The sequence below is a fragment of the Oculina patagonica genome, chromosome 10 (genome assembly GCF_052425735.1).
Source record: "Oculina patagonica isolate OP01 chromosome 10, crgOcupat, whole genome shotgun sequence".
In the NCBI taxonomy this organism is placed as follows: domain Eukaryota; kingdom Metazoa; phylum Cnidaria; class Anthozoa; order Scleractinia; family Oculinidae; genus Oculina; species Oculina patagonica.
Window position 1 is genome coordinate 10,184,039 of NC_135767.1, and position 26,300 is coordinate 10,210,338.

At 37.9% G+C, this 26,300-nt stretch overlaps 1 pseudogene across 1 annotated transcript; it reads left to right on the top strand.

Annotated features, from left to right (window-relative positions):
* The first annotated feature begins 2,552 nt into the window (after positions 1 to 2,552).
* LOC144628165 (cubilin-like) lies at positions 2,553 to 17,310 on the top strand (annotated as a pseudogene). Its single transcript, XR_013566214.1, has 15 exons — positions 2,553 to 2,753; positions 4,517 to 4,735; positions 5,585 to 5,719; positions 6,325 to 6,559; positions 7,183 to 7,307; positions 7,894 to 8,118; positions 9,702 to 9,841; positions 10,190 to 10,341; positions 11,653 to 11,736; positions 12,263 to 12,391; positions 12,532 to 12,691; positions 13,031 to 13,366; positions 14,393 to 14,599; positions 15,384 to 15,566; positions 16,226 to 17,310. The product of XR_013566214.1 is annotated as a cubilin-like (transcript).
* The last annotated feature ends 8,990 nt before the right edge of the window (positions 17,311 to 26,300 follow it).

Genomic DNA, 26,300 nt, shown 5'->3' on the forward strand with positions numbered 1-26,300 from the left:
GGGCAAAATATTTAATGGCTCCAGACGCGGCCAGAAAATCATTTTGAATCAAACCAAAGCTGTTTAAGTTCTAGCCTCGGTAAAGTCTTTGAGTTGCCAGAGTTTCAGGCAAAATTTTCTTTGACGCGAATTTGAGTGGTTGTTTTTCAGAAAGATAGCCTCTTAATATAATTGTTATTAACCCCGGGGGGGCACTCCCCTATATGGCCTATACGGGGACGTGCCGCTGGATAGGTTATGGTTTTTGACTCCTTCGACCCTGAACAGGGTATATAATTTCAAGCTCCTTTGTCCTAAACAGGACCTGAAGCTGTCCTAGACAGGGTATGGCTGCAAGACTGTCGTCCATGTATTTATATTGTTTTCGTTTCAATAAAAAGCATTATTTTATTTGGTGGGATCCGTCGGTGTTTTCGCATTTCAATGCGTCGAACATCGCGTACGGGACGCAATCACAATAAAGCGTACATGATTGTTGATGTTGTCCTTTGTCCTAAATAGCGTCTTAAAATAGGGGGTGTTGTCCTAAACAGGGTAGGCATTTTAAGTTTTAATTGTCTTAGGGCCTGTTTATATGGAAGAGAGTTGTCCCGGTAGGAGGGTTACCCTCTCCCCCGAGACATCTTTTGCCGAGCGTTTATATGACAAAGTTGTCCCTGTTGACCGAGCCAACCTTGGCCCTCTCGGTCAAAAGACTGGGTTGAAATAGCTCTTATGGCGGCCTTTTCAAAATCAGGAACGCCGAAACATCGACAAAGACCATTTTGGAAAAATTACCGCCGACTCGATGTTGTTTTGGCCATTGCAGCATTTGCGCATGCTCCGTATGTGTCAACTTGTCCCTAGTAGGGAGGCAAAAATAACCAAACTGTTTATATGGAAAAAAGTTGGCTCGCTCCCCAGGGTCACCCTACCTCAAAGCGAGTGACCCTCTCCCAGGGTCACCCGCCCCCCGAGCCAACTTTGCAATTTCTCATATAAACAGTTCACAGCTATTTATAAAGAAACGTATGAAAAGCACCTCGCCCGGGGTGGCTCGGTGGAGGGTAACCCTTCTACCAGGGACAACTCTCCTCCATATAAACAGGCCCTTAAACAGGGTCAGGGTTTCAAACCCCCAGCGGCACCCCTATACCTAAACTTAGGTCAAGTACCCACCCCCGGGTTATTAACTAACTTTATCGTCAGGTTTTGTTACGTAAGCTCTTCCGTGGCTACTCGCTTCGCTCGCCGAAACTCGCTCCTTTGGCGCACGCTACCTTTCTCTCGAACCGCTTTTGTTGCCCCGAAGAGAGGGTCTGTTCGCAGGAACAAACTTCTACTACGCTTCAAACTCTTACAAAATTTAAGGAACAAAAATCTTCTTTCTTTGACCGCTGCGTGGGCTAGAAGCTTTAATTTGAACGAGTCGAGTATATTAACAGCATCATAATTATGAATCAAGGCTGCTTCTACTGAGTTGAGATTCAATTTTAATTCTAAAGTCTTCAGGACTGATTGATTCCTTTGTACTTCTTTTAAATTAAACTAGATGACATCGGGAGATTTATGGGTCTGAGAATTCTGGGAAAGATGCCTGCCAACCAGAATTATGTCATGTAGTATGTATATACCGAGTGGGTGAGAAAATTTCAATGTTGATAGAGGCTCTAATTTTAACAAACTGTATCTCCGAATTTGAGAGCACCGTACGAGAGCATACGGATTCCTCAATCTTTTTTTAACTAATGGATTAAAGAGAATCGAAGAAGCTATTTTAAACGTATGTTAAGTCCGAAGCAAGTGTTGATGAAGTGATACACAAATGAAGAGTGAATAAACAACATGTGTCGGAACAGCTGGGCCTTTTCACAAGGCACGTGTCACGACTATTATTAAAAATAACAAAACCAAATCTGTTTGATGTTACTGTTAAAATTAGTGTACCGTACATGATAAAAATATTTATTCGCACTTAGCCACAATTCAATGCTGTTCGAATTCTGAAAAAAAAAAACCGTCGGATACGGCCATCTTTGCGCTGCACTAAGTGCCCGTGAACCACTGAGCACAACAACTGAAAGTTAACCCCATAACTTAGCAATGTTAGCCCATATACCTTTCTTTCTGGTTCAATAAGTTAATAAGTTCAATATCCTTTCAAGGAAAGTAAGTAAACAGAACTAAACTTGTGCTCGTGCTGGTTCAGACAGAAATGGACATTGAAATGTTAAACATAACACGAGCATACGCTCTCGACCAATTAAAACTATGAATGATGCTTCAAATTCCACCATTTTGTACCTCCTGCGTCAAAATTGTGTCAGACATTACTTTTGTAAGGAATCGGCCAAGAAACATTGCCCCATCGTGCAAAGCTCATCAGCGCGTCAAAATTGTTGTTGTTAAAACAAAAGAGTTTTTGAAACTCTTAAACAAAGCACAAAGAGCAGTATAATTAACATAAAATCACATTGAGTATAAGTTAATTAAAATCCGAAAATTTATTCATTTCTCAATTCATTTAACGACTAAAGCGGTACAATTCGGTTAGAATCATTAATTTGCATAAGTTGGGGTTCTTGTCAAGTCCGCCGTGAAGCGAACTTAGTCAGCTTCTTTACTTCAAGATTAGCTTCTAATGTTCATCTGAGAAGAGTTTCTTTTTATTTTTTATTTTACCACAACAATGGTGTTCAACTGGGTTTACGCAAAGTTTACAATTCCAACCATCTTGCTTACCTTCTGCGGAATAAATGAAACCACAGCACAAGGTATGTACCATCCAACGAAATGTTGAAAAACTAAGTCACAATTACGTTTTCAGCTTCTTTTCGTAGCTTTTAATAACTAAAAACTCATGTTTGATACTTTTTCGTGCTTTGTGTCTCGCTAAGAAGTGGGCTTAATGTTTTTTATTCGAGTACTGGTGTATTTTTAAGAGCGGGCAATTACGATTGCCACACTACAGACCTGTTGTGACTCTTTATGGAGTTATTTGTAATTGTTGACACTGAAACGGTCTCTTATAGTACGCTGGCAAATTGCTAGATTTTGCCTGCACTGCAATGGTGTATGAATTAGTACGAGAAAGTTATTATTATAGTAATTTCACTGTTTGTTGTGTTGCTTCGACTACTTTTTAAGAAGGTTGTTTTGAAAGGTGCATTTTTCATGTAGGACTTTTCATGTTGTGGTGTTATGTGTTTATCCAGTAAGCCATTCCTTAAAATTGGCACAAATAAAACACTCTCAGTGTTTCGTTTAGTGCTTTCTTGTAGCGTATAACATGACAAGACGCTTCTGATAATGTTGAACTATGAACGTGACTTACCACATACTTCGCGACCGAAAAACTGATTCAGGAACCGACAAAAATTTCTGGCATCAGTTCGATATTTTGCTAAACTATTTCTACATGTCTCCTCTATGTAAGATTGAAGTCTCGCTATTATTTCTAAAACCAATGTACTGAGAATTTACTATTTTTCGTAAATTGTTTCAGTTCAAGTAAGTTTGAAGAGTAGGATTTAGTTACACCAGGCCAGTTACTTAACATTTCGAGAATCTTTTTAATAAGCCTAAATAGCTCTCTTTTTGGTAACTTCTCCTTCGGGAGAATTCAGTCGGGAAAATTTCTGAGAGTGTTTTAAATCGTTTGAATGCTAGTATATATAAATAACAAATAAGGCACAGTTTGCTTTGCCTTTGTTTGTGAAATCGTAAATTTATCTTTAAAATCGTCAATTCTTTGACCACCAGGTTGAAATCCCTCTGATATCCTAAACATTTGCTTTGCCGCCAGTAATTCACTTTTTGTCGTCGTATCTGTTCATTCTTTGTTTGTAAGTTCTAATGTCCATCAAATGAATCAAACCAGCATGATACAATGTTGGATTATGAATTGTCGGCTAACCTTAATCAAGGTGTTTAAAACCGGCTCAGCTGCTTCGCTAATGACCCGAATGACTAAGGCAACTCTTCTGGGAGTGGGGTGAGGTAAAATTTGTTACGAACAACGACGGATGTACCGGGTGACGGAAGAAGAGAGGCCGGGGTAGGAGGGAAAAGTATACTTGTAAGCCATCAACGCGACTTGATTTTAACACTCCCGCGAAAGGCAATGTAAACGGCAGAAGAAGCAGAATAGGACGAGGTTTTTTACAGTGGGAATACGAAACTGTGAACACTTTTATTTTACTTTGAAAGAGAAAGTAGAGAAAATAGTTGAAAAATTATTCGCAAAATTAACCTTTCGGTATCGTCAGCAGTCTGAGCTGTCATTCGATTGTTTCCTACAGAAATATTCATATACAAAATAAATTAATGTCTTCACCCTTTCCTGATTCACACTAACGCATTTCTAAAGCGCCCATATGCTGCGTTTTTCAAAATAATTTTAAGAAATTCAAAAACCGACAGGAAGAGTATTGATGTTTATCTATTTCAGCACTTCAGGCTCTCCGTCTTATTCTGTCTTGATCAGTAGTTTTATGTTGTTACACTAATTTATTTTCTCTTTCTGATCTTCTTTCAGGTTGTAAATTCACTCTAACACAGAACAGTGGTACATTCCAGTCTCCAAATTTTCCCGGAAAATATCCCAACGAAGTGGAATGTATTTGGAACATTCAAGTTCAGCCCGGTCGCTTTGTTTTACTTTCCTTCGACGTTTTTGAATTAGAAAGCTACAGAGGAAAATGTATTGATCTTGTAGAGGTAAAGGATGGAGGCAAATCCACAGATCAACTTCTTGGTAAGTACACATCATACCCTAGACCCTGGCGCATCCCGGTGGCGCATCCGTCTGCCTCCTCTCCATGTAGTTACGCATCCAGCAAACAGCGATAATGACTGGAAAAGGCGACGCGGGGGCTCGGCGGGAAGAAGTTTCCGCGTCGTCTCCAGGTCTCTTTCAAGGATCTTCTTTTGTTAATAAAGGAAAATATTTTTTCAGGTTTAATAGTCTTTTATGTTGTTTTTTGGTTGGGAATTTTTTTTTTTTTTTTCGTGGGGTTTTTTTTTTATATTTTATTAGCACATCTCCCCTGGGTGGGATGCTAGTTTATGGTTGTTACACCTACTCCCCTCTCCCAAGCCTTCACCATCAATACTCTTATCCGGCAAGGGGTACTGTGTTTTAACCAAGAACACATGACCTCTCGATCTTAGTGGAATCTATTGCGTTTGTTAAGTGGTTCATAGCGGAGCTCCTAAGCGTAGCACCATAACCATGAAAGAAGGAACACTATGAAATGATTTTTTTTGGTCAACATGGATGGGGGTGTTGGGGGGGCGTACGTGGGGTACTCGTGGGGGGCGGCCCACGGGGGGCAGTGTTTGAAGGGAAAAAAAGGAAAAAAAGGAGGGCGTATAAAGGGGGCGGTAAAAGGGGGGCCTAAAATTTAAAAAAGGTTAAAAAAAAAAAAAAAAAAAAAAAAAAAAAAAAATGGGGGAAAAAATTTTTGAAAAAAAAACCCCCAAAAAAAATGGTTTTTTTCGGGGGGGAAAAATATGGGTATATAAAAAAAAAAATTTTTTGGGGGAAAAAAAAAAAAAAAAAAATTTCCCCCCCCTTTTATTTTTGTTCCTTTGTTATCGCCAGGTAGTTTCTGCGACATCCGTGTGCCACCTAAGGTTATCACATCAAGTTCAAACAGCCTGAGAATTTGGTTTTATTCTGACAAGTCTGAAGCATATCAGGGCTTTAATGCTTCTTACACAAGCCAATGGGAGAAAGGTGAATGAAAGGGCTTATAACGTGTGTACGTTTTACTTTTGATGATGTAGCGCGCCTTTTTTCGCGAACTGTCCTCTACATGGTGATGCTGTATCGTGACCAGAAAAGTATGGTGCCTTCTTATCAGGCTTATGTATGTTATGTCATCCTGAAACTTGTCACTGGGCTAAAGCCGTGTTCCCACTGTACAGGAGAGATTTTGCTTTAAATTTTGAGAGCAAAACACTTTGTAGTTTACTTTTTCGCTTTTAGTGTGAACATGGCCTTCTGATAAATAGGACTAAACGAGGTAATATCTGACGCAGGGACAGAATATAACTCAATGCGTCTTCCATGTGTGTTGATCGTGTGTGTTTGTCAAAAGTATTGGAAAGAACATACACTAATAAGCATTTTGATAAACCGGATTTATATAGCGCCGATAGCAAACTGGCGGTATGGGTTGAACTGACAGTGAGAGACGTCACACAGTTGTCCATGCTGTTAGAAAACAACAGAGCCTTTGCTGTACAGTTAAAAAGCAGCCTGGTCTGATAATATTTGGATTCAATTTTCTGAGTACCGTTTTTTCTATTTTCTCATTCAGTTTGTTTTTTCTTGAACAGGATGTGGCGGTTCACTAACAGAACATTCAGAAAGTATTTCATCGCCTCGATACCCGGATTATCCATATCCGAACTCGATTCAGTGTGTATGGACTATCATTATGCCGCGTGGCAAGTTCATTCGACTCGAATTCTCTCACTTTGAAATGGAATTCAACTGTGATGGCAAATGTTGGTGTGCTGACCGCTTGGAAATATGGGATGGACCAGAATTCAATGAGACAAAGCTCGGAAGGTGACAATTAAATGTTACTGTTGAATGTCGTTCATGGTCCCTGCTTCATGACCACTTTTTTTTAACCTTTATGTTCATGCAGTTTTCTTTCGTTTCCTTGTATGACCTTCCCATAGCTTCCTTTGTTTTATTTCTCATCGCAACTGTTTCGCACTTCTGTGCATTTCATGCTCTGTCACAGTTGCTTTTTTATCTTTCTCCACACAGATTAAGAGTAACTCCGTTAATATGACCACTATTGGCACTATTGAGCCATAAATTACAAGAACTGGTTTCTTTTAATGATGCTATAATTATAATACAAGTACTGTTTCCTCTTTATTAATGGTATAACAGGTTTCATTAATTCTAACCTGGCAACACTGCTCGCACTCAGTAAAAATAAGAAAAACCGATCGTATTTGTAAATCGATCAAAAATTTTGCGATTCTTTGCGTGTTTTCACTTATCTCATCACGCGTTTTGCTGATAAGTAGCGGTAATAAGGAGGTAGTTGCAAGCCGGGGTCTGACTGTTGCTTGAATGAGATTTTTCTTTCGTGTTTGAAATACTTGCCTGTGGTAAATGTTTTGCTCCACGACTGACTAAACTCAATTCAGTGAAGATCTTTTCCACTCTTTCAGTTTTTGCGTGCATGTCCAGCCACTGATAGTGTCAAAAACCAACCGGATCAGATTGCGTTTCACGACAAACCGGGAAGGACGTTTTACAGGTTTTCTTTTGTCATACACAAGCTCCATCACACCTGGTGAGTCATTCAATGCTACTTAGTTCTTATTAACCGAGTAGGAAGTCTATATGGGACTGAGAATCATGACCTTTGGTCGCGAGTACAGACCGAACGCAATGAGGTCTGTATTCAATCCTGTTTGATGGTCACGTGAGTTGTCCTCTTGATGGACATAGTATTGGAGATGCTCGAAAAGTGTCCAAGTCCCCTTAGTAGAGGTAATAGATACAAACATGATTTGAGCGGTTTGATGGGATAAACGTTTGTTACCTTTGTGGGGTTGCCCTAAAGTGGAGGTTCCACAGTGGTTGTATTCTGAAATACCTCGTAAGTTAATTCCTTGCTTACCTGGCTTGCTGTAAAGACGAATTAATTTTAATTATTACGGCAATGACGACTATCTTTCCAGAAGTTAAAATAGCTTTTTAAACTAGCTTTCCCGATTCTTCAAGTTATTATTTTTAAAATATAGAGGTGTTGTTAAAGATAAAGTAGACTGTTGTTTAACATCCCAGCCAAGTGAAGTAAAGGAAAACTTGGTGCTGTACACACGTCCTCTAAAAATCATGCTAACCTTACAGAATACTACGTTTATATTTTATAGCTTGTGGTGGGGATTTTACGGAACAGAATGGAACCATCGTATCACCAAATTACCCCATGTCTTTCCCTTCGTTTTCCGACTGTGTTTGGCGCATTAAAGTGCCCGCTGACCGGTACATATCGCTTCGTTTCCTGGAGTTTACAGGAGTCAATGGTACAAATGCAGAATGTTCAGTTGACTCCATTGAAGTAAGGGAAGGATATTCAAGCAAAACTCAACTTATAGGTAACATCACTTGCTCTATTTTAAAATCATATATATCATAATTCAGTCATAATCTGCAAAGATCGATCTTCATTCATTTTTATTTGTTAGTCATCTATACTTTCTACTAGGAAGCTAATTAAGCTTGTTTTGATAACTGGGTAGGTCAATTGAATAACGACGGATTTTAAAAAATATCCTTGCTCTGTTTAAACAAAATAGCAAAGAAACGCTTTAACGGCAATTTAAAAAAAAATAAAGCAGTACTCGGCATAGTTAACGGCAACAATCCCAGGCCGCGATAAATAGAATGAAAATTAATTTAGGTGAAAGGAACGCAGAGTTTTTTAAGAGTTAAATAAGGCGTTGGCAAACGAGGACACAGTGTTGCGAACACAAATGTCTCCCCCTTTGCCCGCGCACAACATTTGTTGCTGACACAAAAATGTTTCTGATTTCTTTTAGAAACATTTTGTGTCCGCAACAAATGTTTCCCCGTTTACACGCCCATGAAAACATCATGAGTAGCAATGTGTCCGCTACAATGTGTCCTCGTTTGCCAACGCCTTTAGAAAAGTGTTAGGAGATTCGCGAGCAGGGAAACAGACGGATAGAAAATCTCACGACTCCTGAGTAATATTTCAGTACACACACGAGTTTTGGCAAGTGAGTTTGACTTTATTTCTCTTTGCAGCTTCTTTTTTATAATCATAATAAACGTAAGGCTATGAAAAATCAAAATAAACTGGTTCAAAAGATTTTAAACCAGAGATGAAATTAAGCCACAACATATACAAAGAAAAATTCAGTCACAACTGCGGCATGTATGACATATCACTAGAAAAAATTGCATAACTATTTTGTCCCACGCGTTAAATTATGCGGTATAACATAACTGTATTGTGTTATGTGAATATTGGTCCGAAATGAGAATTCCAACTGCTTTCCGAACTGAAATTTCGGAGAAATTGACCAACAACCAACCAGGCGATCGGTTTGATCTTTTTCTGAATACCGTATCTATTCGATTAGCCGACCTGGGGCTAAATTTTTGGACTGGAGTGGGCGATATTTGAGGTGGGCGCATTCGAGGCTGGGCGCATTAAATTCACCATTTCAGCAAAATTAAGTATGTAACAATACAATAAATAAACAAAACGTGAAGAGACCAAAGCAGAATAACTGTCATGAAAGCGAAACTAAGAAAACCGACCGGGGAGACGAAGACAAGTCAAATTCAATATTCCTCTGCGCACTCGCTTTGTGGGGTGGGGATGGGCGCTACGAGGCTGGGCGCTTATAACTTTTCCTACCCAGGGTGGGCGCTACGAGGGGGCGCAATCGAATAAATACGGTATTTCCAAATACTGCCAAAGAAATTCAACGAGGATACGACGTTGTTTCGACCATATCCGGAATTTCAAACTCAATTCACCCTAGACCACTTCACCACTTGCATAACTTATAGAAAACTGTTCTCCTAGCCGATGACCAAACTCACGTCACCTCGTCTGCACTAAGTAAGGGGAAGAAAGATGCTGATCTTTGTTAAATATTGCAATAGTTCAAGGTGGAAATCAGAATACAATACTTTTGTTTTTCAGGGCGCTATTGCATACAAAACATCCCACCAGTCATTGTGTCCAGAGGTCATGAACTGTACATCCATTTCATAGCGAGGAGCGAAGTAAGGCGACTTCACAGCACAGAAAGTTTAGAGGAGTTTACCTGACTCATTCATTTGGTGAGAAACAAATGTCAATTTTAAACTGATCATGACAATTGACACATGGCTCACAGTGTAACTGACAGTTGAACGGCATTTGACAAGCATTTTGCAGTGACTGCAGCATGCTCTTTTTCCATAGTATTTTAAAGTAACCAGAATTACTCGACTTACATCACCTTTTACATGTTATGTAAAATCTTGTTGGTGCCGTTTACTCTACTCTACTCTACTCTACTCTACTCTACTCTACTCTACTCTACTCTACTCTACTCTACTCTACTCTACTCTACTCTACTCTACTCTACTCTACTCTACTCTACTCTATTCGTTATGAACAAAACTAACCCTCCTTCTCTTCTCTAGAATGCAATGAAACTATTGGTCTAAAGGATGGCAGAGTTAAAGATTCTCAGCTATCGGCGTCCTCTTACTTTATACTTCAGCTCGGCCTAGGGAAGCTTCCCCTTAGACCCTGGCATGGACGAGTGGGCAACGCTTACTCTTGGTGCAGTCAGGTAAAGACTTGTCACGGGCTGAGTTTACATTCATTTACTAAGCACATTTGTCGCAAAATTAATTTAAGACTGTCCTGAGGTGGCTGTTCTCAGTTTAATTACTTGTGAGACTTGATGGTCCGGTTATAAAAGTGGCCGGGCGCCATCCATTTCCAAGGTACCTTTCTTCAGGATCAAGTGTTGTGCGAGTGGACAAAGGCCTTTTTGTCTTGGTTTTCGAAATCAAGATATCGCATTGAACAATGTTTTTCCTTGATCTCTTTTGCGGTTTTTTCGCCAACAGTTTGTTTTTTTTTTCTCTTGTAAAGTACGAAACATGGTTTAAACCAGGATGCAAGGAATCAAAGTGAAACTCTGCAATTCACTGAGAAATACAAACGGCGTTTTGCTGTTCATGATCAGTTATAAATATGCATTGTCTTCAATAGGTCTATTAAGAAAGGGTTAAAAAATAAAGAAACTTTAAAAAGAAGCAAGGCTGATTAAAGAAAGCAACATAATCAGCTGTTTGATAAACCCTGGAGCTTCCTGAAGTATTTATCAAGTCCATTGCTGATCTTTATCTTGTTATCCAAGGTCCAGCTTTATTCTTCTTGATGCTTGCTTGTTTTTTTTTTTCTAAAACAAAACTTTCGCTCGAAAATCCCGTAGTCCCGATGATCTGCCCGTCGCCCCGACTAACTTCCCTTGGGTTTGAGGATGTGTTTTGTGTACACTGAGAATTTGATTTTGGGAAACGTTAGACTGGAAACTAAGATTGAGCAAAACGTGGACTCGTTAATAGGATTTGTACCCTCTCCCTTCAGAGGCATTCTAAAACGATGATTTCTTTTACACAGATGCAAGTTTTAACAGGATTCTTGGTGAATATCTTCAACCGGTCTTATTAAACTCATAATTGGAATTTCGGTGAAAATTTGGACTGGGCAGCTGCAGGTGCTCTTTCACCCCACCTCCCCCTGCTCATCCCAGCCCCTCTGAAACGATGAATTATTTTACACAGACAAAAGTTTTAAACAGGATTGTTGGCGGGTATCTTCAATTTGACCTAGTTTACTTTTGGGTAAAAGTTGGACTGGCAACTGGGACTGAGTAAAAATTCTAAAGGGACACTCTGGACCTGATCGTGAATATCTAATTACCGTAACCGTTCATCAGTAGGATGCCTACATGCGTGCACTTCAACAATGGTTTCGGCTCCATTAAAACTTGGATTGGAAGATGGAAGTTGTACCTGCTATTTTATCCCCCCCCCACCCCCTATTCCCTCCCTTCAAGACCACTCTAAAATGATAACCTTTTTTTACACAGACGCAAGTTTTAAACACGGGTGTTGGCGAATATCTTCAAATTGACTTATTAAATTTAACTGAAGTTACTGCTATAGCAACTCAGGTATGCCTCAACACTACTTTTATGAACTTTTATTTCATTTAAATAACCTTTTTCTATCTAGAAAGTATAAATTAAAAAAAAAACCTTAAGACCTAAGGATACACTTGAGAAAGATATAGTGGGATACACTTGGAGTTCGAAGTCAACATTATACCGCGTTTTTTATGCATAAGTTATTTTAACCAACAATGCTCCAGACTACCTCACTAAAGTACTTAACCTTATCACCAATGGTACGGCTTACAATTGACTGCAGCTATAATTTAACATTCCCAAGACCTAAAACACAGAATAGTTTTAAACAGGTTTTGCTTCACAGTGCTACACTATGGAATTTCTTTCCAATCAAAATTAAAACAACCACCGCTAGAACTATGCAAGAATTATTTCCACTTATCTTGCCCTGAGAATTGAAAATTAATATGGCTGAACATATATTTTCACCTTTTTTATATATATTTGACTTTTTGGAAAGCATGTCTTTGTATAATTAAAGAATACCACATGGCTGTGTGCTCTCTGTCAGGGTTATCAATTGCCTGGTACCAGTTACATGGGGTTTATATCAAGTTATAAAGTAGAGTACAGTTATGACGGAAACCGCTGGATTGCCTACACAGACAGCGCAGAAAATAGCACTTATCGAGGACACAGAGTAAGTTGTTTTATTTCTAATAACAAATCATTGTCAGGCTGGACTCCTGCTGTCAGAGTCAAGTGCAAACATTTATGTCACTTTTCAAATTGTACAGCGTACTTGAAATATTTTAGGATTTCCAATTTCCTTCTCATAAGGAATTCAACGGGAACAAGGATTTCGACGGAATAAAGAAAAACATCCTCAAACCATCTGTTGTGGCTAAGATCATTCGAATATTTCCGACTGGTTACCAGAGCTACCCCGTCAAACACATGTGTCTTCGAGCGGAACTGTATGGCTGTCGTCATGACTTAGGTAATGTTACAGTTATCATTGTTAGTGTTTATTTTACGTAAAGACTTAAATGGTGTTTACCAATGTTACCTCTTGCCCTATTTTCAACTTTTGAAAACCATCTAAGCATTCGATCAGGTATTTTCGCGGTTTTGCTATTGATACAGACAATCAGGATTGTCTATGATTTCATCATTTTAGCTATTTTTGTTTTTTTCGATCAACCGTTATTAAGCGATTAGACTGTTATTTTCCTGAAATCTGCTTAATAAATATTTGACTGTTACGTGTGTTATTGGTCATTATTTTATTCTCTTAGGTGTGCTGTATTGTAATGGCATCTCTGGTTATTTCTTTTAGGATGTGGTAGTATAGTTTCTTTTAAGGAGCCAGGAAAAATAACCGTTCGTGGCTCTGATCAACAGTTTAAGAAGTGTACTTGGTTATCAATACCCAGTACTCCGAGCTCATCTAACGACATCATCACCTTTCATTTCACCTACTTTGATATACCGTGCCAGCATGGTCAGGTAACGTTTCACGCCAGAAATGGCGGGAAAATTAAGACTCTGTGCGGTGCAGACCCTCCACCAGTGTCCAGTCTTCCCGCGTCGAGGCAAATAAGGCTGGAAATTAAACTGGAGAAAGGAGCTGCTGTTTGGGGGTTTGACGTGAAATACAACACTGAATCTTTAGGTAATGAAATAATAATAATAATAATAATAATAATAATAATATCTTTTATTTAGACACGATAAATTTACAGCATAGCTGATGTGGTCGTGTTTAAGTTACCTAAAAAATAATCATAACAAAAATAACACTAAGACAAATACGAATACTAACTAAACTTATTTACAATATACAAGATATTTACAATATTTACATGCACTAGCCTATTTACATTTTTCTATTTTCAATATCGATATTTTTGAGGGCCTTTAGTTCCCTATTGAAGGATGCTAAGCTTTCTTTAGCCCTCCAGGCACTGGGCAAATTATTCCACCTTTTTGCGCCAATGTATGAAACTGATTTCAGTTTAAGGTTAGTTTTTGGCTTGGGCAAGACTAAGCAGTTCTGACGTCTCAGGTCATATATACTATGCTGCTTCCGAAAAAGAAATTGGATACCCAATGGAGCAGTTCCTTCAAATACTGTGTATACTAGAGTTAGAATTTTAGTGTTATAGTTAGTTTCTAGCGTTCGCCATTTTACCATTTGATGGACATCCACAGAGGGTGTATACCAGTCTAATTTATGAATTATTTTTGCGGCACGAACATGAATCTTCTCAAGTTCTTTAAAGAGAGTACTGCCGCAAGAACTCCATACAGTTATGCCGTATGTAACAGATGGTAAGATGACTTTAAAGTAGAAATCAGTTTTTGGTTTAACAGGTAAGAATCTCCATGCAGATCAATAGATGAAATTTCTACGCAAAATAAAAGATCAATTTCAAACTTCAAATGATAACACCGATGAATCCATCATTAAACGCAAATCCTTGAGTAACACAAATGGCTTTCAAAAACAAAACCGCAAGGTGAGCCCGATGAATTCGAGCAGACGATCCTGGAGATGGAACTGAACTTATAACTTATCTTATCCAAACGCATAACAGTTTGAAACATGCATCAGTTTTAGTTCAAAGTGAATTGTCTTCCCCAACAATTAAATTGTCTCAATCTTGCATTTGAAATCTATACAAAATCTCTTTTACAGGCTGTGGGAGAATTGTTAAAGTCTCTTACAACGGAACTGTGACGTCACCAAACCACCCCTTACCATATGACAACAACCAAGATTGCACGTGGATTTTCTCTTCATATCCGGGATCTAAAATTAGATTGAACTTTATCGCGTTTGACCTGCAGCCGCCAAACCAGACACAGTGCAATGATTTTGTCCAGATTCAGGAGGGCCGACTGGGTATGAATGTTATATTAAACAAATCAACAAGTCTGATCATGCATGTTCTAATGCTCAGATTTGTTTGTAGACAGACAAACAAACAAACAAACAAACAAAGTAATAAAGTTCGCAACAATTTGACGTTGCATGAAAGAAATAAAGGCAATGAAGGCAAGTGTTGTTTTCTACTCCTTGATCGAGTGCACTTCATGCTGCTTCAAAAAAACTTTCGGAAATTTTGACAACACATAACTAAGGCAAAATTTAGATTTTTCTTGTTGCAGTAGCACTCTCTCAGACTGACGAATTCGTTGTAGTTCTAATAAAGTGGTTTAACTATATCTTTGAATAAATTGAAAATTGGTTCAATATTTCATGAACGCCAGTTATAAGCCCCGTTTAGATCCCTCTAAGAAGTTGCAAATCATGACACGTTCTCAAAATTCTATTGTGAGAACATAGTTAAAGGTCCTTTTGTGCATGGACGTGTTTAACCGGGGTACGACGAGACGCAAGCACGATTGGCTTTAAAAACGTTGACAGTTGACCTAAACTAGCCTTTTCATCGATCCTCGTCTTATATTTTTGTTCAGGTTCACAAGACAAGACAACTCATAAGTAGCACGCGAATTCAATAGATAGCAATAATTTAAAAGAAACATCGGTTTGAAGCGAGCAGTAGAGCTAAAGAGAATACACAATGGTAAACTGACCATTAGTCCTTTTTTTAAAATGAAATACGTTGAACTCACCAGTAGGAGAGTCAAATACATGTACAACACGATATTCTTGTTGTTTTCAGACACTTCAGCTGTTTTAGGGAAATTCTGTGGAAACTCTGCTCCAATTCCATGGATATCCACCTCCAATCACTTGCGCATTACATTTCATAGTGATAACACAACAAAAGCAAGTGGCTTTCTTCTCAAGTACAGCCTTGTTTCCCCAAAAGAGCATGAACCACTATCTTCCCGAGCTACGCCTGGTGAGTAACCCTCTGTCGTTAAAATAATATAATATCTCTAGAGATCCCGTAATTTCATAGATACTCTGATTAGTTTATTTTCTGCCATATCAAATACAAACAGTGTTAAAACAATTCAGAAAACATCGTATTGTTTCCACATAAGCTAAGTCAGGACGACGTCGTTAGGAGGTGTATGCCCGCCTACTTACCTCTCCTAGCTAGGTGGGTGGGTAGGAAAGTGAGTAAGTAGCCATAGATAGAGGGAAAGGTTGTAAAGTTTGTTGGTAAGAAGCTATAGGTAGAAAGGTAGGCAGGTAGGTAGTAAGTTACAGATAGATAGGTAAGTTGGTGGGTGGGTGTGCTGATAAGTACCTATTGGTATGTAGGTATGTAGGTATGTAAAAAGTATCATTTTGTGTAGTTTACCCTTCTTCAGTGTGAAACCGTTTTCCATATGTGTACGCGATCGCATGTTAGATTTAAAAGGCCCAAGAGCGCGCGGTAGGTAGGTAGGTAGGTAGGTAGGTTGGTTGGTTGGTTGGTTGGTAGGAGGGTAGGTAAGTAGGTAGGTAGGTAAGTAGGTACTTTTAAAAGTTTCAAAGCTAACGACAACTAAGTATGTATCCATAAGAAACCAAAGAGTTCACATGAATGCGTTTTTTCGTTTTATTTCTTAGGGCAAACAGAAAACACAGAAGCTAGTACTCCAACGACTGAAAACCAACACGGCAGTGGGCAATCTATTGATGTGACCGCTAGTCTTATTCAAATCAGTTCGCTTGCTATAATTACGTTGCTCATTCGTTAACAATCGTCATTATCATCGTTCTGGCACCTCCAAGTGGTGCAGAAGGCTGCATTCGTTAACACGGCTTTGCTTCAAATCTTAACTAGCGATATACTACAGTCGTACCATAGGCAGAGACTGTGACTGATTAGTACAGCCATGGATGGTACTAACATTATTATATGGTTAGGAGTCCTGGGTTGCGTTGCGTTTTCAGAGCAAAAGTTCACAATATACACACATTTATTAAATGTTTTTTGAGTATTAAAAGAGGCAAAATCCTTTTACTAAAAACTTAATTCTTCCTGTAATCCACAAGTAAAACGCGATTTCACAGTAAATACAGTTTTAATTTTGTCATCGTATTTTTAATTGTAACTCCGAGATACTTTTAAGTATATTTAAGTTTTAAGTATTTATTTTTATTTAAGTATTAAAATAGAGGACATAGATGGCAATGAAGGTATTAATTAAAATTATTATAAGTGATTTTAATTAATTAATTAATTAAAGTAAATCCCTGTCTTAGAAATGTAGTTTATATTTAGGAAACAAACGGCTTTAGGGGAATAGCATATTTGACGAGGGTCTATTGACTTAAGCGGCCAGAAACCCATAAGGGTTGAAACGCGTTACTCCCTATGATTCGTATTGTACAAAGCAGTTGCACATTCGTTTCCACTAAGTAGCGTTTTTGGAAATAACGAGAGAAAAAAAAAAATAATAATAATAATAAACCAATCAAAATTGCAATATGTGAATTAAATTCACAGTGCGCGCTATCGTGCAAGCTGGCGTAAATTTAAAAAACTCTTCTAAGACTTCTAAGGGTGTCAAAAAACTAAATGCAGACGTCTGAAAATCTTTGCATTGTAATCTTTGCATATCAAACTGGCGTAATCTTGTTTTTGAACAAGCTTGGTTGAATAGAGTTAAATTTGGTGTAATTTCCCAGCTTTATCGTCGTTAAGTAGTCTGGAGAACTTCTCGTGCATACACTTAAAAAATTTCTTTAGTTTCTGTAAGAAAATTACGGCGCTTAGGTCGGAATTTTATAAGTAATTCAACTCAAAACCGAAAAGGTTGTTGCGTGTGTCATTACGTTTGTAAAAGCATTCGCATCCGCGTACAAATCTCCCGGTCTGATTTTCGGAGAGTACAGTATGTGGTCTTTGGTCCGTGAGGTCCTTGGTCCGTGACTTTTTTGAATACGATTTAATATTTCCTCGATATCTAAACTTCGGCAAAAAATGAATGTTTCCAATGATTTTTTGACTATTCTTCTTTGGTATGTTAAATGTTCAGCTTTTTTACTGTCAGTTACGATGCGAAATTCACGCTTGTCAACAGACAGGTAAATTTGCCTTTCTTGAAATTTCAACTTTTCGCGGGTCCGTGAATTACATGGTCGCGTTTACTGAGCTAGTGCATAGATAAAACGCAACGGGATAACGTGTTTTTTTGGAGAACAGGTTAATAGATCAATAGATTTCAGAATCTGCGAAGAAATTTGCTGCAGAGTTGCAAATTTTCGGTTTAGCGACTAATAAAGTTCTAAACAATTTTCGCATATGGGTCCTTGGTCCGTGACCTTTGACTGTGAATTAAAAAAATGTTCTAAAACAACGATCATTCAGAAAAATATTAAGTACTGGGTGCACACATTGGTGCTACGGCATTATCCTCGCTTCAAATGTTTCAAAATTAAATTGGAGAGTTATAAAGAGAAGAAATTAAGACGCGGGTTTCGTTGGAGACTTCGGTCTGAAAGAAATCTGAAGAATATACTGGTTGTTTTATACTCGCACCTAACAACGACTTCCAGCAAAACTGAAGCTTAAAAATGTCAAAAATAGAAAAGAATAACTTAAATATTGCTAAAACATTGCAACGTTTTTGAAAATTATTGCGATTTACAGTAATTTTCACTTTGTTTACGTGACTCGCGGATAAAGGACCAAATGTGCGGACCAAGGACCTGCGAGCACGGTCACTGTTTTTTTAATTACACGAAAAATATTTTACTTCAGGCATTGTCACTTTGCAATTATAAAGAAAGACATAAAATCTATCTTCAAGAAAAATTTCAGCTCATCGGGCTTTGATTCAGGTAAGATATTCAAGTTTATAACTTTTACTCGCGGACTAAGGGCCACATACTGTATTCATACATTGTCTTAAAAGATATCCTTACAATACAAAGACTTTAGAGTTTAGGCGTCTCCAGATCTTTGTACTCTGGGGGTTAGCAAGACTAGCAAGTATGTACAGCGGATGACACAATCGCTAGACTACGCTGTGATAACGATTAATTGCAGAAGACCAGGCGGGTTTCTTATCAATGTTTTACTACTTCACTCGAATAATAACTGAAGCTTGGGCTCCTGGGCTGAAAGGCGGGAAAATTGCGAGAAAGCACCCGCTGACCGTTGAGCCCGTTTAGGATAATTTGTTACTGTTATATGAAGCACTCTGCGACACCAAGCTTGTTGCTTTCAAAATGGAGGAAAAGACGTTATGGGAGTTGATTTTGCACTATGGCCTTTTTCTTGGTGGTATTTTTCAGCTGATCTGTATCTTAGCGATTGTCGTAGTTCCTTCAAATACATCTGTCGACGATGAAGGCATTTTACAGAACAGAGAAGACAAGCCTCGAAAAACTCAAGCACAATTGCAATCAACGTCGCAGTCGCAAGCAAGATTGAGAGAAAGAAGAAAGAAGAAGTAACATCGCTCTTATAATTCTGGGTTTTTGTTGTGGTTTACCTGCTAGTCATTATTTTTAACAAGTTTGTTGGATCTCCTCGTCGTTTTTCCCTGCTGGTACTTTGTATATATTCGACCTTTACAGAAACGGTCCGTCTGACAGAAACTACAGTGTATTACATGGAGTACATGAAGTGATCTTTAGTTTTGACATTTCGTTTTGGTTATCTATTCAAGTGGACCAGGAAGAAAAGCCGGGGTTGACGAAGTAAACTGGGCAAAATCGGTACCGAAGAAAAGTTTACAAGATCACCTGTTCTTGTTAACTTTCGTCGTGACATATGCAGTTTAATTTAATAGTAACGGTTAGCTTTCGGATAAGTTCTTATTTAAATATTGTCATAAGCTTCTGCCATTGTTTGTTAAATAGAGTAAGTATTAGGATTAGGAGGTCTTCAAGAATGAGCTTGTAGTGATTGGAAATGTATTATTTCTAATACCGAGAAATATACAGCCCAGAATGATGGAGTTACCTGAACACAAGATGATTTGTTGACGTGTGTACATTATACATGCAAAAATCACAGCCTTCATAGAAGGCTCTATATATGAAGAAGGCCTTCATATATAGAAGGTTTTGATAGGTAGGTAATAGTTGACAGAATTTCTGTAGTTGTTTTACAATTTGAAACTTATGTTTTTTTTTTTAAGTGTCATTCAGGGTCGTTTTTTAAGACCCAAATTATTGAAGCCATTATGAAGATAACAGAGTATTGGACCAGCCTATTGTTTTGTGTCTATTTGGGTAAATAGGAATTGAATTGGGTCAACTCCACTGATAAATAAAGCATGTTCTTGTAGACAAGAAATAGGATGCCAGAATAAAATTTGAAATCATTAAAAAATCAATAAAATTATGTGATTTTTATCGACTTTTAACTGAAATCGGTAAAAAATCATTAGAAATTCAGAATTTTATGATTAAGTTTTATCGATTTTAAATGTTAAATATTTTATGTTATATCTCTGTATTAATCCCGGGAGAATTTTAGTATTTTTTTCTGTGTTGGTATAGAGGTAGCATGTTACAGGCTCTTGGTAGTAAGCCTGGAACAGGCTACTTTAGAGGCCTATACATCTTGGGTTTGTTATTTTATTTTAATTTGAAAAGTCATCCAGCGGCATGCTTCTGAAAAATGGAAATCACAATAATGCTAATAATGCTTAACTGTGACATTAATATTCCACAGGAGAGAAAATAAAAATGTCAAATTGCAAATAGAATAATGCTCTCCTCGAGACAAACACAGAAAAGTTAAAGAAGAACGCACACAGTGTTTAGTAAATAAATAACACTCAACTAAAATTTCTGCCAACTAATGTGACTTTCATCAATATAAATTGATATAGTTGATATAGAAGTTGATATAGAAAAATGTGAGTGATATCGATTTTTGCTGTTTGATCGATACAAGCAATATTAATCAAATCAATTCTAACTATTTATACTAATTTATTGATTGATAAATCGGTATTGAGTTTTGTTGATTGGCTATGATGGACTACTTATGTTAAAGTACTGTGTAATACAGCAAATACCCACAAGTAAGACCAAACATTTAACTGTTAGGCTGTTAGGCTAAAATTTGCAAATTAGACCCATTTAATCTCCTCTAGTGTTCACTCTAACAAGCGCGCGCACTTGTGGCGTACGTTTTAATTTGTCACTTTTCAAATACATTGATCACGCGCAGGTGCTGGTTTTCGTTAACTGGCATTTACATTTTTCACTGAAGAAGGGAAAGTAACCCCTAAACATCTGGAAACATTTTTCAATCTCTGGTGCATTTTTACATTTTAAATTATCTTTTGCACTAATTATATGCGCTACACAGTCACACAAAATTTCGTTTTTAAGATTTCAATGTTACCATTTTTATAAGAACCTATTAACCCTTTAACCCCAAAGAGTGCCAAATGGCACATAACGTCATAACTTGGTCAATATTTGTCTGATTGATTTGAAATTTTGGCACAAAAATTTCCTTGGAAAGATCTGCATTTTGAAAGCATAAAATTGTACCTCCCCCCTATTTGTGACTTGATTGAACACCCCTATAACTTTTGAAACTTTTTTGCCTGATACATTCATTGTGGTATGCAACATAACTGAAATTAACTGGACTACACTGAGAGCTGCACAATATGATATAGTTTAGGGGTAAACCTAAAATTTACGGAGATAAACAACTTTTTGAATATTTTTCTTTTCAACATTTTATCTCATTTATTTTAAAGCTATAACATTCTTTTAATTTGCTTAAGTATTTTATGCAATTTACTGATCAACACCTTTCAAATGGTGTCTCAAACATAGATATCTGGTTTATACTTTTTCAGTTACGAAAAAAGGCCATTTGCTTTAGGGGGTAAAGGGTTAAGCCTAAAATTTGAAAACAGATTCTTATTTTCTAAAGTTGATTAAAAATGTTTACTTTTGGGAAAATAAGATTGGACAAGGCTTACTCTACACATAAACAATGTCATGTTCTAATAATTAGTGCTTCATTTTCACATAAACACTTGTGTGGTATGCAAATTTTATACAAATAATAGGCTGAAAATCACTAAAAGTTCTATTAGCAACAATGTAAATTTTTCCTCAGAAAATAAGAACCTAAATAGCTTAAATTTGTGCTAACTACCATTTATGAAAGAACCTGTTTAGGCTTACCCGGAAAAAAACTGGGTTCTTACTTGCGGGTTTTTGCTCTATTATTTATTTATTTATTTGAAATTTATTTTCTAGTGTATGTTATAAATTATTTGTTAATTAAACTTCTAGTAATGTATAATGTATAGTATTTCAGAAACAAATTTTAAAACCATTTTCACACTGAATTCTCACTAAGCACCTGATAAAAAGGAACTTGATCAGGCTGACGGGAACCCTAAAACCATAGGTTCATATACGGTATGTGACTGTTTACAGTATCAGATAAAATTGCAGTTTTGTATGATAATAATTTGTCATTAATTAAAGTGATGTGTTTGTTAATGTGGGTTTATACCCTGGGTGCCAGAGGGGGTGACTTTTGTAACCAAATAAAATTGAAGGTGTTTTTGAGTAATTTGTTTGGTATTTGGGTTTTTGCCTCTGGATAGAATAGCCTGTGAATACAGCCGCCTCTCCGCACTCTGATCCGCATCTTGCAACATGTGGAGCGCGGCTGTATTCGCAGGCTGGATAGAACTGGATAGACAAATCCTCAAAATTTCAAGCATTCCAACAACATTAAATCTCACTGTTAAATTTCAGTTGTCACAAAAAGTATTCTTTATAATTTATTATGCATATGCGGGAAAAGGTTCTCTGACTTCCAGCTGGGCCAATTTATGGAACGAAACTGTATACAATCTCACGTTATTTGCAGATATTAAACAAAAAATCTGTCTGTACTACCCTTACTTTTTCATGTTTTAAATTTTTGTCCAGGCAGTGTCCATGTACTGTAAAAATTAAGTAAGATTTCACCGACGGAAATTGAAGTAAATCGCAATAAAAGCCACTTTATTACACTGATAATTTTAACAGAGATGGTTGTAGAAGACTATTTCTTTCCCGTGGGGACTCCCATATGAAAGGGGCGGGATGCTCGTCGTCTCGCTTAGGGGTGTAAATTTCGGATGTTTGGGTTCACATAGGGTGTTCCGGGCAAAACTCCAATAGTTTTAGCCGTCAAGGTCTCGTTTAGGGTTGCACAGTGAGAAATAATCAAATACAATTTATATTTTTAGTATTTTGTTATTTTTTAGGGTAAAAAAAAGGTTGAGCCACGCCCAGATTGGTCTCTTTTTGGAGAATCCCCGCCCCTTTCATGTAGGAGTCCCCCCCCCCGGGATTCAATCATTGCTGATTGCATTTGAAAAGTTCTAGCAAACTGAGAGTAAAAACGAATGCAAAACCACATTTCCAAATATAACACTAGCACGCGCCACATCATGGAGCCACCCTAATAGCAAGCATTAACAAGCAGGTTTAATTTGTTTACAGTAAGCAATGAAAAAGAATGAGTTTTCCAAAAAACCTTAAGAACGAGAACACGATAATGGAAGCCTTGACGATTTCAAGGTTTTTAGAGGGAATTCTTCTCAAGGAATTTTACAAAGTGCAATATCAGAAATAAAATACAAACAGCGGCAACAAACGTAATACATGAACTATGCATGGTCTGAAAAAAGAATCTACTTGACGTTTCGCAGGCTACAGCACGCATCTTCAGAAGTGACGGTTACAAAAAGCGAAAGATTTTAAAACTTAAAAATACAAAGCGAGGTGCAAGATGTTGTAAAGAAGAAAACAGAAACAAATGAAAAGTATCAGCCGTCAAGACATGGTGCATCGGTGCAGGAATTTTTTTCGAAGGTTAATTTTTTCTGGGGCACAATCTTTGCACGGTCATTTTTTGTATTTAAGATTTAGGCAACAATTATCACTAATAGCATCATTGTTTTATTTCTCAGATTTGTTCTCTGAATTAAGCGACATTTAGGGACCGTCCATTTTTTTTATGGGGTTTAGCTGCCTGTTAAATATAATTTAAGTTCTCGAGGTTCGGGTTACTTGAAGGAAGGTTTTCGTAGGGTGTTAGTCCTTAGAAGCTGAAATTTTGGTGAATATCATATCTTTGTATAAACTTTTTTGGCGTAAAGAAATAAAATGGAATAATGAATATATGAAATCATATATTTGAACTGTGAATGAAGAATAAATGGAGAGAAGATCCTCGCAGTTATGAACACAACTTTTAATTAACGCCTGCAGGATTTCCCCCCCCCCCCCGCCACAAGTTTCCCTTGCAGGAATTTTTTTACCCCCTCCGGTTATTTCTAATCCTTTAGAGTCTAATTATATAATTATTATCCAGGTTAGTTATTTATAAACTAATGATTCGACATTGTGCCTGTCCGGTTTGGAATTCGCACGCCTTCTGTCGATTGGCTTCTAGCTGCTTGTGGCATTATCTACGAACGAGCGGCTTTTCGTCGGGACTGCTGCTTCAAAAGAAGAGAATTTTAAACCAACGGTAAGTTAAAATATCGTCTAAATATTAGTTGCTATGCGTCATTTGCTTTTATATTTGGAAAGATATCTCTTTGCAATCTTCTTGTCGGACTCGAACAAGCGTTTTGTTCGATTCCATTTCGTATATCGAATAAGCTAATGATTTAAAAACCCAGTTCCGTTCAAAAAGACCTAGTCAGCTACCTTCTCAATACCTTTCAAATTGTCGCTGCTGTTTTTGTCAGCTATTTAAGGCGAGATTTCAACTGAAGCTCCAAAAATCCAAACTTCGAGACTTCGAAATAAAAATTTTCAAAATTCGACACTCCAGACAGTCCTTTTCTGAGAAATCCGGGATTCTGAGACTCATTTTTAAGCGCCGAGATTCCAAGATTATTCGCCACGCTTTATATATCTGCATGGCCTCGAATAACGACCTGTTTCGTCTGATCTCATCCGGGGAGGGTTCAAATTCTACCGAGGTCAAATAATCTTTGTAGTGCCTCGTATGGTCCATTATGCTAACGCTCAGAAGGAAACCCCTGGCTATAATATTAACCAGCAATTTAATTTACCCGATCTTACCCTTTCTCATAGGCGGGGGGGGGGGGGGGTTGCTGTAGCCCCACCAAACGAAAATTTGGGGAGCTAACCCCCATCCCCCGCCACGTTTTGGTGCCGAAGATTTCTTCAGTGCAGCGTAAAATTGGTTTGTCAAGATATTCCCTTTCGTGATCTTTTCACAAATTGTTTCAACAGGATTGTTTTTGACGAACTTATATGCTGTAGGACTTTCACCAATCCTCCTCTATCCAGAATGCCACTAGTAGATGTCCATATACTATTTAGAATGTTTTTGACGTTATCTTTGACATTGGCGACTTTCAGAGCCTACCTTCTGCCCTCCGACGCCAAAAGAGCAACCCAAGAAGCACCATGAAATAGGATCGTCTGAACTATCATTAAAAAATCAAGGTCAAAATTGTCAAATAAAGGGATTTCTTTCACTGAGAAAACTCGTAAAGAAACCGATGACGACTTGTCTGCTTATCGAAAGCTCGAACATTTTCGAAACTTCCTTGGCAGTTGAAAACCTCGTTTATATTTCGAAAAGTTCGAAAAATGATCGAAAACGTACGTATGGCTTTCAAACAACAACCGAAGAATCTTGGTAAATGTTTGGTCATACAAAACATTGCTCGAACGGAAAATGGTTGCTCCAAATATGAAAACCTGCCGAATATTTTTGGGACAGTCTTAGCCACCCCCCCCCCCCCCCCCCCTCCCTCCCACGTTCCAAAACGTTTCGCTGCCTCTGTTTCTCTACTTTCCAGCTTCAATGTACAATACGAACCTCGAACACAATTAATAGGTACAATAAATAGTTTATTATTATTCATTATTTAGAGGTGTCATTATCGACTGTCAACCAATCAGCTTTGAGCGGAATAAACTCTGAGTCACAACTAGACTGCTCACGGTCCTCTATTTTTTCGTATTTTTCTTCGATCGTTGAATGTGGGAAAAACCCAAGATAGAGAGGCTGTGAACATGAACGGCCGGAAGTCCATAAATCGTCGACTTTCAAATCGGACCTTGAAAGAGTCTGCGTCAGTTCTTTGTGCTGAACAAAAGAAAGCAGGCTCTGGGGACAAAATTGCGCCTCGGTAGAACGGGGACGCCCCCTCGCTGACGCCCACTACTAACACCAGAGAAAGAGTATTAGTAGGGGGCGTCAGCGGCAAGTAAGGCATTAATCGTCCCAAACCCCCACCAAATCTCACAATAACACACAATCAACATTAGGTAAGTGATCTTTTATATATCTGGCCCCGGTCGTGCAAAGGTTGGTTAACGCTATCCAACGGATAAATCACTATCCGGTGGATAGCGTAGTATGTTTGGTTAAGACTTATCCACTGGATAGCGATTTAGCCACCCTTAGTCCAGTCTCTGAACTCTCTCTTCCGCGCGCCCTTTATGGGGGTTCTTACTCATAATTTTCCCGCTCGTTCCAGATCTCTTTTCAAAGGTTGCATTCCTGGCTATCAAAACGTGCTAGAATACAGACTTGTTTTGTAACCCGCGAGCAAAGATAAGAACCAGTAAACTTGGCGGCTTTGCTAAGAATAGTTGATTTACTCACTAATACCGAAATAAAACAAAGTTAATAGTATTCGGTGTTCCTTCCACA